The sequence below is a fragment of the Etheostoma cragini genome, unplaced genomic scaffold, assembly GCF_013103735.1.
Source record: "Etheostoma cragini isolate CJK2018 unplaced genomic scaffold, CSU_Ecrag_1.0 ScbMSFa_4662, whole genome shotgun sequence".
In the NCBI taxonomy this organism is placed as follows: Eukaryota; Metazoa; Chordata; class Actinopteri; order Perciformes; family Percidae; genus Etheostoma; species Etheostoma cragini.
The window spans coordinates 19533-30838 of record NW_023269055.1 but is presented as its reverse complement, the minus strand read 5'-3'; the positions used below and the strand labels follow the sequence as shown (position 1 = coordinate 30838).

Genomic DNA, 11306 nt, shown 5'->3' with positions numbered 1-11306 from the left:
TTTCTTCCATGTCTCCATGAACGCCCATATATTTGGGCTGACAGTTGAGAAACCTTCCCTTGTTAACTATGACATGGAGGATTGAGAACCTACTATATCATGACGTGTTTAATTAACTATATTATATTTTTTGAGAAAGGTCCTACTGAACATCTATTGGATCAGTCAGGATGGCCGTGCGGTCCAAGGCGCTGCATTCAGGTCGCAGTCTCCACCTGAGGCGTGGGTTCACATCCCATTTCTGACAACTAGTGTTTTCATCTGAAACTGATGTCTTAGGCATGATATTGGGAATAAAGAACTTAGCAGTTTTTTCTATCTAAGAGGATATGAATGTGCGCTAGAAACGCAATTGCAAGTAATACGTTTTGTGATCATCTTTATTGTCAACAGATGCAAATTTACCATGTGTTTGTACACAGAAGACATATCTGCTGCTGTATTCTGTCTGTGGCAATGTCTTCAAAACCTGTTCTTGACTTGCTTTTTCCCACATCCTCTGAACGCTTAGCTAACTAAATGTTTTTTATTGTTGTTGTGATGGTTGTGTGCCTTCAAGATCATACATGTGGGTATTATGAAAGAAACTGCCAAGCAAACCGTTGCAACGATTTTAAAGGTTCCATGGTGTAATGGTTAGCACTCTGGACTTTGAATCCAGTTTAAATGTCAGTGCAACCGGTTTTAAGTTGCATGTATGCAGTGTCTTAAGTTAAGTGTAATATCTTGTCTGTGTTGTAGTATCTATAGAGATTTGTGGTGTATTATGGAACCATTGTCCTGTCTTTTATGTATTATGAAACTTATCGCCGCCTGTCTTGGCAGGACTCCCTGGAAGAAGAGTTACTGTAGCTCAATGGGATTGTTCCTGGTTAAATAAAGGTTAATTAAAAATAAAATGAATCTGTAATATATCCAAACATTCCTCTCTTCATTATCCATATACTGGAAGTCGGTTTAATTGGATGCTCTCCAGTTATTGTTGTTTTGGTAGCTTAACATTATATTTTCCTACTTTGGGGACTTTTCATTTCATATTCTTTGTCCAACATTTTCCATTCCCTGTTTGCATTTTCTAGGACTGCATGTGGTTTTAAATCTGTTGGAGTTTCTTCAGACTAAAGCAAAGACACTGATGTTGTCATCCAAAAGAAACATAAAGGACAGCAACCTGTTTCCAGAGGACACTAAAGAATGATGGAGCAGCAGGAAACAGAGCAGCTCAAATAGGAAACAGCTGATTTAATTAACTGACTCGTAGAATAATGCCAATGATTGACTTGTTTTAAATGTCTGGGAATGTGGAACAGCTCCATGCTGACTACCTGAAATAAAACAAGGCCGCATGCTGATTATTGGGGACTTGATTTGATGGATTTATTCTTCCTGTTGTGTCTCTGTTTAAACTCCTAATTTAAAGGTAAAGTCAGCGTCCACTAAAGGTTGTGTTGTTGCTGCTGACAGACTCAGATTATTATTCTAAGTGTGTGACAACATTATGGGATGGATTCCTACAGAGATAGACCTTTTAGTTAAAGAGGAACATCCTGTTAGTTTAGATCCTTCAGTTTCCAACCAGACCAGAGTGGAGATTGTAGGAACAGTGGAAAGATGAACCAAGACGGGTTTTCATATATATATTTTCTTTTTCTATTGACTATAGTTGTTTTTGTTATTAACAGAAATCCACCTGTCAACATTTCTATTCGTCATAAACTTCCGACGTTACGTTTTTTACCTCCAGTTCAAAATGGAGCTGAACACGGAGGAGGATTCCTCCCTAACGGCCGCTCTGCTCTGCTTTGTGCCCCGCTGTCCGTTAATAGTTAAAGCAGATAAAAACCTAAAGAACAATCAAAAGCTTCAGGATAAAACTTACTTAAGAAGCGTTGTCATTCACGTTCAAGAGAAGGCCTTTTTCCACGCAGAGTCTGAATTGATTAATGGAATCCCTGTTGTTAGCGTGTAGTCAGTCTCATATGGTCTAGCGGTTAGGATTCCTGCTTCTCACCCAGGTGGCCCGGGTTCAACTCCTGCTGTGGGATTTGGTATTTAGCCAGTGAAGGTCTTCAGAAAGATCTGTACGATCTCCGACATTGGTTCTAAATCAGAGCTTTAATTACGTACATACCCAACACGGTTAGACTTTGCTGTAATTTCTACAGTTACTTAAAATACCTTACGTACTTGTAAAATACCATAACTATCTTTTCCGGTTTATTACTGTAATATGCATTGCATTATGGGTAGTAACATTTAATTTACATTTATTTACTGTATTTTTGGAATTTGCGGTAGTCTGCTGTAAAACAACAGCAGTAGTGCTACTGTAGGTGAATAAAATTGTCAATTCATGTTATAGAAGAATAGAAATGAAACGGAAAAATAAAATATCTCTAAAAAATTAAACTATTTCATTTTATAGAAATATTTTACATCTTATTTATTATGCTTTTAGCAGTGAAGGTAATTAAACAATGTAAAATGCTTTTCAGCAGTGTAAATAACTTATTGAGAGTTGTAGAGACAAACAATCTGGATGACCTGTCATTTTCTAATGTTAAACTAAGTTAAAACTGAACTGCCCAAGCACCTCTGTGACACATTATCCAAAGAGATAGTTACTCTGGATGGCATCACCCTGCCCTCCAGCACCACTGTGAGAAATCTTGGAGTTAACTTTGATCAGGACAAGTGGTTTAATTCTCACATTAAGCAAATTTCAGGGACTGCCTTTTTTTACCTACGTAATATTGCAAAAATTAATATTTGTACAGATATTACATATTATGCTCCAGTTTTGTGGGTGTTATGACAGGTATCAGCACTGTAGTTTCCATTTTAAACTTGACATGCCCTTGAGTTTACTCTTCAGCAGCTAGAAACATTTCACTCAAGACACTTGCAGCAACAGATATTTTGCCAAACATCAACAAGCTGGAAATAGACTTAACGCTGATAGAAAGCAAAGGAAGTAGCAGAGGATGGTTTCCATCCATCGACCTCTGGGTTATGGTCCCAGCACACTTCCGCTGCGCCACTCTGCTCTGCTGTTCAGGATCAAGTTAACCAGCATTAAGTGAGTAGTTTAAGGTCTGTGTGAATATGGGCCGAGCATTTACCTCGGCTTAACTTGTAAACACCTTCTTTGGCATATTCACTGTAAAGAGCCATTACCCCTACCCGGTCTGTTCAAGTCCAGGTGCTGGAAAATCTGTGATTCACCTTTTTTTGAGGCAATGGGATCTGCATGTGCTTTCTTACCAGCACGTTTCTGGAGGTCCAAATAGCATCTTTGATGGTGGCCAGGGTGAGCCATTGATTTCCAAAGTCAAATGCTGGTATACTGTAGTTCTATACATAGCTATATTCTACTGCTCTTCATACCATTTAGCCTGCACATACTTCTACTTACTATTCATACATATATATTATTCTTATCATTACCAGTATATATCACTGCTACTACATTGCACATATCTTACTATATAGCAGATGCCCCTTGTTTCATTAGTGTCTGTTTAGTCATTCATATTTTAATCCTTTATTTTCTTTCCAGAAGCCATATTTGAGCACACACAAATGTAGATTAATTTACATGTTAGGGGGAAAAATTAGAGATAGAAACTAGATCTGTGAATTCTCACAGAATCCCAACTGAATTCATATCTTGCTAATGAGTCAGAATCTTATTAACCTGGAGTCCCAGTTTCTGTCATAATAATCATATATTTGATGTTTGAGGCCTATTGGCAGACATCCATTTAAAATGTAGCCATTGCCATATAAAGGCGTGTTCTCCATGTCAACTGAAGTTCCTCAGCGTGCTCTCTAGTAACATGTGTTTGGTCCGGGTAGCTTTGCATAAAAAATGGTTGTCATTCGCAAGGCTACTTTTACTTTTATACTTTAAGTAAATTTCCAAGCTTGTACTTTGTTACTTTTACCTGAGTAAAGAAGTTTAATCAGAACTTCCACTTTTACCAGAGTATTTTTTAACAAAAGTATCTGTACTTCTACTTAACTACGGAAAGTGAGTACTTTTGCCATCTCTGCTGAAGGGGCTGTTCTCAGGGGCCACTGAGACAGGTGCTGTTGTGGGCGAGGCAAAAGAGAGTAAACTCTGTACCTGGGCCCTGGGTAGGGAGGCCAGTTCTGACCGCAGCAACAAGCTCAGTGCAGCGGCGCTAACCTCATCCATGTCTTTTGGTTTCAGGCTGGGAAGCCTGCGTGCCGGTCTCTGTTGGAGTGGTGTCCTATCCTGGACCTGGAGGCGGGTGTGAGTTGTGTTGTGTGTTAGCAACTATTCTGGCACACACATTGTCCAACATCTCCTGTGAGAGCTTCCTGCCAAAATGGCTGCGGGACCAGGCTGCTGCAATCTTATAGTTCTTCCTCCAGTTACTAGTGCTAAGCTGCTGCAAAATCTGGAAATTATTTTCAATATTCTCCTGATAGTGCTGCCTCAGGGTAAGCAGGGTTGTGTACTCCCAATTTTTTGCATAACCCTCAACGATGCTGCTTGTTGTGGGTTTAGGGTCTGCCGGTTTGATGGCGTCTATGAGGTTCTGAGTCATCCTGGCAATAGTCGGTGGTGTCTCAGGAGAGGACACATTGTTCAATTGGTGTGCAGCTTTAATAATTCTGTGTATTACCCGTCCTGATAATAGAGTATGGATCATTATCATTGTTTTTTTGTTGTTCGTTTGTTTGGGGCCGGACAAACCTCCCTCCATGGCGGTTCCCGTCTCCCCAGCTGGATTGCTGGCCCTGCTGTTGGCGCTGCTGCTACTGCTGCTGCTGCCGCTGCTGTGGGCGCTGTCTGCAACGCCATGGAGCTTCACGGCGGCTGGATCCATTTTTTTGAGTTTGGCGGTGCTGTGGGAGGCTGTTGTTCCAGCCCTTCCTCTGGGAAGTGTTATTAAAATTGTTCTGGCATTCGGCATTATTCTTCCCGTTATACCCGTTGTAATTAGCTCTCCCGGTGTTGTTTAGGAGGTGGCGGGAGTCGCCGTGCTGGTCTTCCCGTGCCGCGCCAGCGTAAGAGGGATGGCTGTAGGATGACTAGGTAAGGTGAGGTATATGTGGTCTGGGGGTTCTGTGTTTTATTCTTCTTTCTTCCCTGTTTATGACTCACCGTTTGCCATCCATAGTTCCAGTCTTGGGTCCCCATTCTCCGCGGTGAGGAAGCCAGGTAAAAAAAATAACTGTTTTTAAATAAAAACTATCTCACAAAAAATATGGTGACGTGATGGTGAAAAAATGAAAATATTTTATATAATAAATGAGTCACGCGTTTAGGCATAAAGAAATGCCTTTTTCAAGCTCAAGAAAACAAACTCTCATAAATTCTGTTTCTCTCACACAGTCAGTCAAAGGCGGAATGAAAAAGGCCCGGCTTCTTCACAGAGTAGCCAGCGTAAAATAACATCCGGTCCCAGGTTACCTGCATATGACCCTCTGGGCCAATGACATCGCTCCAAACAATGTCATTGTGTGAGCATCTATGTGAGCTTCCTTCCTACCCTCGAATAATTTGGAGGGAGTCTACTGAAGCAATAATGAGCCAATACCTCGTTAAAAAATGTTATCAACACCCTTCACTCTTTGCAATTTTACTCTGACATTGTTTATTTTAGAAAATTGTAACCAGCATTAAGTGAGTAGTTTTAGGTCTGTGAGAATATGGGCCGAGCATTTACCTCGGCTTAACTTGTGAACATCTTCTTTGGCATATTCCCTGTAAAAAGCCATTACCCCTACACGGTCTGTTCAAGTCCAGGTGCTGGAAAATCTGTCATTCACGTTTTGAGGGAATGGGATCTGCATGTGCTTTCTTACCAGCAAGTTTCTGGAGGTCCAAATGGTATCTTTGATGGCGGCCAGGGTGAGCCACTCATTTGCAAAGTCACATGCTAGTATCTGTTTCTTTGGCCTCGCCCCATATAGCACTAGCTGTGCTGTGAGGACCTCCCTTGCTGGTAAGTACGGGAATTGCAAGGAGCCAGCCGTTGCCCACAGGTCTACGGCAGAGCGGCCCTCCCAAAGCAAATGCCTCAAAGCCATCACCCGCACTGGACTCACTGGATCCCGCTCCTGCACAGCTGAAATGAGATGTTATAAAAAAAATACAGTTCTTCTTCCTCAAGGTGAAAACGTTTTAAAAAGGTCTGGATAAAAGCATAGGTTTGTGGCAGGGTAAAAGACCCAGGTACTTTAAGATCAGAGGGTAAGATCTTCAATCTTCTGAGGTATGATCCCATCCAGAACCGTGCCAAAGCAGCAGTCTTAGGATTTCTGGATGGGGCCGTGGCTGCTGTTATGTGTATAGCTGTAAATCTGCTCCCTAAAAACAATATAAAGTTGGACACTCCTTTCCCTCCTTTCTCCTTTGACTTCTTCATCACTTGTCTTTGCATTCGTTCCCACTTGGACCACACAGGAAATAAAAAATGGCTCTTTCCAGGTTTAAAATCTCTTTTCTGGGTGGGATACTCGTCAATTGACCTGCGACTTCATGTGAATGTGTTTGCAACATCTGAAGAAATTTCCTCCAGGGGATCCCGTGTTATCACATTCACAAGAATGGGAGGTGCGAAAATATGTATCAGTGCCCTTTGATAGCTCAGTTGGTAGAGCGGAGGACTGTAGAGGCATAAAGCTGAAATCCTTAGGTTGCTGGTTCAAATCTGGCTCGAAGGAGTACTGTTTTTCCAGATTTTCCCTTCGGGGATCAATAAAGAATTTCTGATTCTGATGTAGAGATGGACGGATGACCCAAAGGCATAATACTTCTTGCCGAGACATAACAAGAAAACAGGTGGGGGCAATAGAGTTAAGCCCTGACAGAATAAAGAACTACAGACAATTTCAATATCATTCCAAATTATATTCTACACACTGCTGAGCATATGACTTGCCTTAATACACCCTACTCTGCTGCAATGATTAGTGTATGACATACTTGCTATTAGAGAAAAGAGAACTAAAAATGCTTGGTTTTACCTGTCATACATTGTTTAAAGAAAAAGAAAAGTATTTATTACTAAACAATACTTATTATAAAGACTTACTTTTAATATTGACAAAATATAGTATTGTTTCACAAGCTTCTTAATATCTCATTCTTCTAAAACTTTGTTTAGTAGAACAATAAAGTTGTGGACAGTGTAATTGAGTCTTCTGGCACAAGGTGGGGATCGAACCTGTGACCTCTGGATCTACATTAAGCTTCCCTTATTTCTCAGAAACATTCCAATTTTAGCAATTAAATTAAAATCTGACTTAATAGAAATAATAAAACTCTTACACTTTGTGAGTAAAATAGCATCTTTCTCATCTTTTCTCTCATTTCCTCCTTTTTCCTCTTGCTTCCCTCCCCCTTTTCCCCTTCTCCCCCCTTACAGTTCCCCAACATTGTTTTTATTGCGATTGAAGACCAAATTGTTAGTTTGTCTGAAATTTTACCAACCATTGTGACTGCATCGTTTTGAATGTCATTGATCTTCAGAAATATTTTTTTTTAACTAAAATCTGTCTTTATTTCCCAATAAGTCAAACATAACAGGCAAAAACATAAAAATAAAAATATTAACAAACCATTATCAACCATTAGAACCATAACTTACATATCACACACATAAAAAGGCACTCAACTGTGTAAAACTAAAAAAAAATACACACAAGACCACAAACAAACAAATGAGCGACAGCTGTTCTGATGTTCCGTTCAGAGAGCACACACCGTTCTATGTCCAGCCCACTCCTTCTCATTGCCTCATTTTTGGCAGCCATATTTGATAAGAATGGCCAAGCAACCAAAGGAGCGTATGTGAGGTAGGTAGGGGAATGTACGGTTGTTAGTCAGTGGGCAAATTTGTGCTGATGATTGTGTCACCCTGATGATTGTGTCAATTATCTCATCACCCCCTCCCCCAAGCTACACCACCACAACAAACAAAACAAAAACAACATCCCCAATATCGAACCTACACCTCCAGTGGAGACTGTGACCTGAACACAGCACCTTGGAGAACCTCGGACCGCTCAGCCATCCTGACTGAATAATCCAATGTGTAGAAGGATCTCTCACAGAAATAATAATATGTTAAGTAAACTTTGTCATGATATAGTAGGTTCTCAGTCATCCAGGTCATAGTTATCAAAGGAAGGTTTCCCTATTGTCAGCCCAAATATATGGGTTCATGGGGACACGGAAGAAAGTCACCAGTGTGGAAATGTGCTTGACAATGGCAATACATTGCGCGGGATGTTCAGGCATCTTACAGAGTCTGTACCGCAATGTGCAATGCAGGCTAAATCCTGTGGTGGGAATCAAGATCCACCAAGGTTTCTATCCAAAATGTCCACCTGTGTCCAGAAATGTGCCTACTAGACGGGAAATAGACTGACATTTGGGTCAACCGTGTGGAAATATTTTCAATATGTTAAACTAATTTGGAGCTCCTTTCACATGAAGTACAGGTCACAGCTCAACATGCCACTACCAACATACTGTTTTCAGTCAAACAGCCAAGAAACCGTTTTACCTGTTAGCCTAGATGTGGACAGTTTAGAGGTTGATTTTTTTATTGTTCCAATCCCACTTCTTACATGAATTGTTTCCCTCTAGAACTAATTTCAGAGACATGGTATTGGGAAGCTTGAACTCAGCTTTTCTTTACATTAAAGTGGACATTAATTTGCGCAAAGATACTGAATTACAAGTACAGCCGCACCTTTTGTGATTATCTGCATTATCAACCCATGTAAAGTTACCATGTGTACACAGTAGACCTATCTACTACTGTATTCATTGTTTGTGGCAAGAGCTTTAAAACTTATTCTCGACTTTTCTTGTTTCACATCCTGTGTGAACGCTTAGCTTACTAAATGACTTTAGTTAGCCAGTAATTGTTGTGTGCCTTCAATAGCATAAGGCTATGGTAATAAGGTAATATGGGATGTATTGGTAGACCTCCTGTGACACAAACAAGCACTTTGTACTTATTTTACAGTTTTCATTGTAGTAGATCTATTTAACTGTATTCATGCTCATTTTTATGGGTGTTACAGCAGGTATGTCAATAGTCTTGGTTAACACGCCTCTTCAACAGGTCTGTCGCAGTGCCTAAGGAGTGGAAGACCGGGATGGTGGTTCCCCTCTTTGAAAAGGAGGACCAGAGGGTTTGTGCCCATTACAGGGGTAAGGGGTAATTTGCTAAGCCTCCCTCTCAGCAAGGTGATTGATGGATGATTCCAGTTACATCACATTGGCTTCCAGCTATGTAATAGTTGCAAATGAAGAAATTGCATTGTCCATTGATGGTGGTATAGTGGTGAGCATAGCTGCCTTCCAAGCAGTCGACCTGGGTTTGATTCCCGGTCGTTGCCGTAGTTTTCATTGTGTGGTTACTTGCTTTATTTGTCAACCTATATACCAATACTGTCCAAATTTGACAGTATTGACTGGAAGTGATAGGCTTTGAGTTGCATGGGGGATACACACTTTGCATTTAGTCTCATAATCGCCATAAAAACACAAATTTGAACTTGTGTTGCTGCAGTCAGAGTAGACAGTGCTTATCCTGAATGGGCCAGTATAGTGTATCAGAATTGCTTGTTGAATGGTCTATTAGCTTTCGAACCCCCCTTTCCTCACAACCTTCAATTATCAGATATGGATCTGGGCACTTTGTGTGCAACCCTTTCTGTGTAAAAAAACAACTAAAGAAGTCTCTTGGATGAGAGACAAAACATCTGCTGAGGACCTTTTTACCAAGTCCAGTTGCCCTTGGCGTAGTTGTGCACTTTTGGGGTAAAAGCATGGATCAGGAACCAAAACTGACACATCTGGACTCAATGTGGGCATTGTATGGCAAAATTTGACACGTTTAGACCATGAAGACAGTTATCAGTTTATTTCCCATCTGGCAGGTATGTTTGTGGACTCATTTGGACATTTTGAAGATAATTGCACAATGTTGACCCAAATGTCAGTCTATTTCCCATCTGGCAGGGACATTTCTGGATTCAGGTGGACACTGTGGACAGAAACATTGGTGAATCTTGATTCCCGCCATAGGATTTAGCCTTTATTGCACATTGCCTTCACATCCCGTGCAATGTATTGCCAAGCACAACGCCACCCTGGTGACTTTCTTCCATGTCTCCATGAACGCCCATATATTTGGACTGACAGTTGAAAAACCTTCCCTTGTTAAGTACGACATGGATGACTTAGAACCTACTCTATCGTGACATGTTTAATTTACTATATTATAATTTTTTAAACAGGTCCTGCTGAAAGTCTCATCAATCAGTCAGGATGGGCGAGCGGTCCAAGGCGCTGCTTTCGGGTAGCAGTCTCCACTGGAGGCGTGGGTTCAAATCGCACTTCTGACAGCAATTTGTTTTCATCTGGAACTAATGTCTGAGAGTTGACATTGGGAATAAAGAACTTAGCAGTTCTTTGTATTTAAGAGGACATGAATGTACGCAAGAAACGCAATTGCAAGTCAAGCGTTTTGTGAGCATTTTTATTGTCAACAGATGCAAAGTTCCCATGTGTTTGTACACAGAAGACATATCTGCTGCTGTATTCTGTCTGTGGCAAGTCCTTTAAAACTTGTTCTTGACTTGCTTTTTCCCACATCTTCTGAACACTTAGCTAACTAAATGACTTAAATTGGCCAATAATTGTTGCTTTTTCATCTTTGTTGTGATTGTTGTGTGCCTTTAACATCACACATTTGGATATTATGAAAGAAGCAAACCCTTGTAGCACTTTCAAAGGTTCCATGGTGTAATGGTTAGCACTCTGGACTTTGAATCTAGTGATCTGAGTTCACATCTTGGTGGAACCTGATTTTTAAGCCAGTTAAATGCTAAAGTTAGGGTAATAGGAATGACTTAGAAAACACTTCAGCATTGTTCAACCAGTAATCAGGGAGAATGTCCTTTTAAACATTTCTTCATGGAGGAAATCATGGACTTCAAAGGTCAGCAAAACTACCTCAACAAGTAGCACTTACTGCATAAACAACTGCAGTAAGTTGTGTACCCAAACACAGTGCTTGTGTCATGTGCTGCCAGATGATTGCATTTTACTGTTGTTGGGAATAATTGTGAAATAGACTGTCTTTGTATTTGTTCAGAGATATGTCTGATGATGAACTCACTACCAAGACAACCCCAAAGGGAAGCACTTATGAACCCAATAACCATCTGTGTCTCCATTTGAGATGATCTGAATGTGATTACAATGACATCCATCTTCATTTACAGTCTGTAGCATTGTCATGTTC

At 40.6% G+C, this 11306-nt stretch overlaps 1 non-coding gene across 1 annotated transcript; it reads left to right on the top strand.

The window, feature by feature from the left end:
* Nucleotides 1-6614: 6614 nt before the first annotated feature.
* On the top strand, nt 6615-6702 carry trnay-gua. Its single transcript is given in 2 exon segments — nt 6615-6651; nt 6667-6702. It is a non-coding gene; the product is annotated as a tRNA-Tyr (tRNA).
* Nucleotides 6703-11306: the final 4604 nt, after the last annotated feature.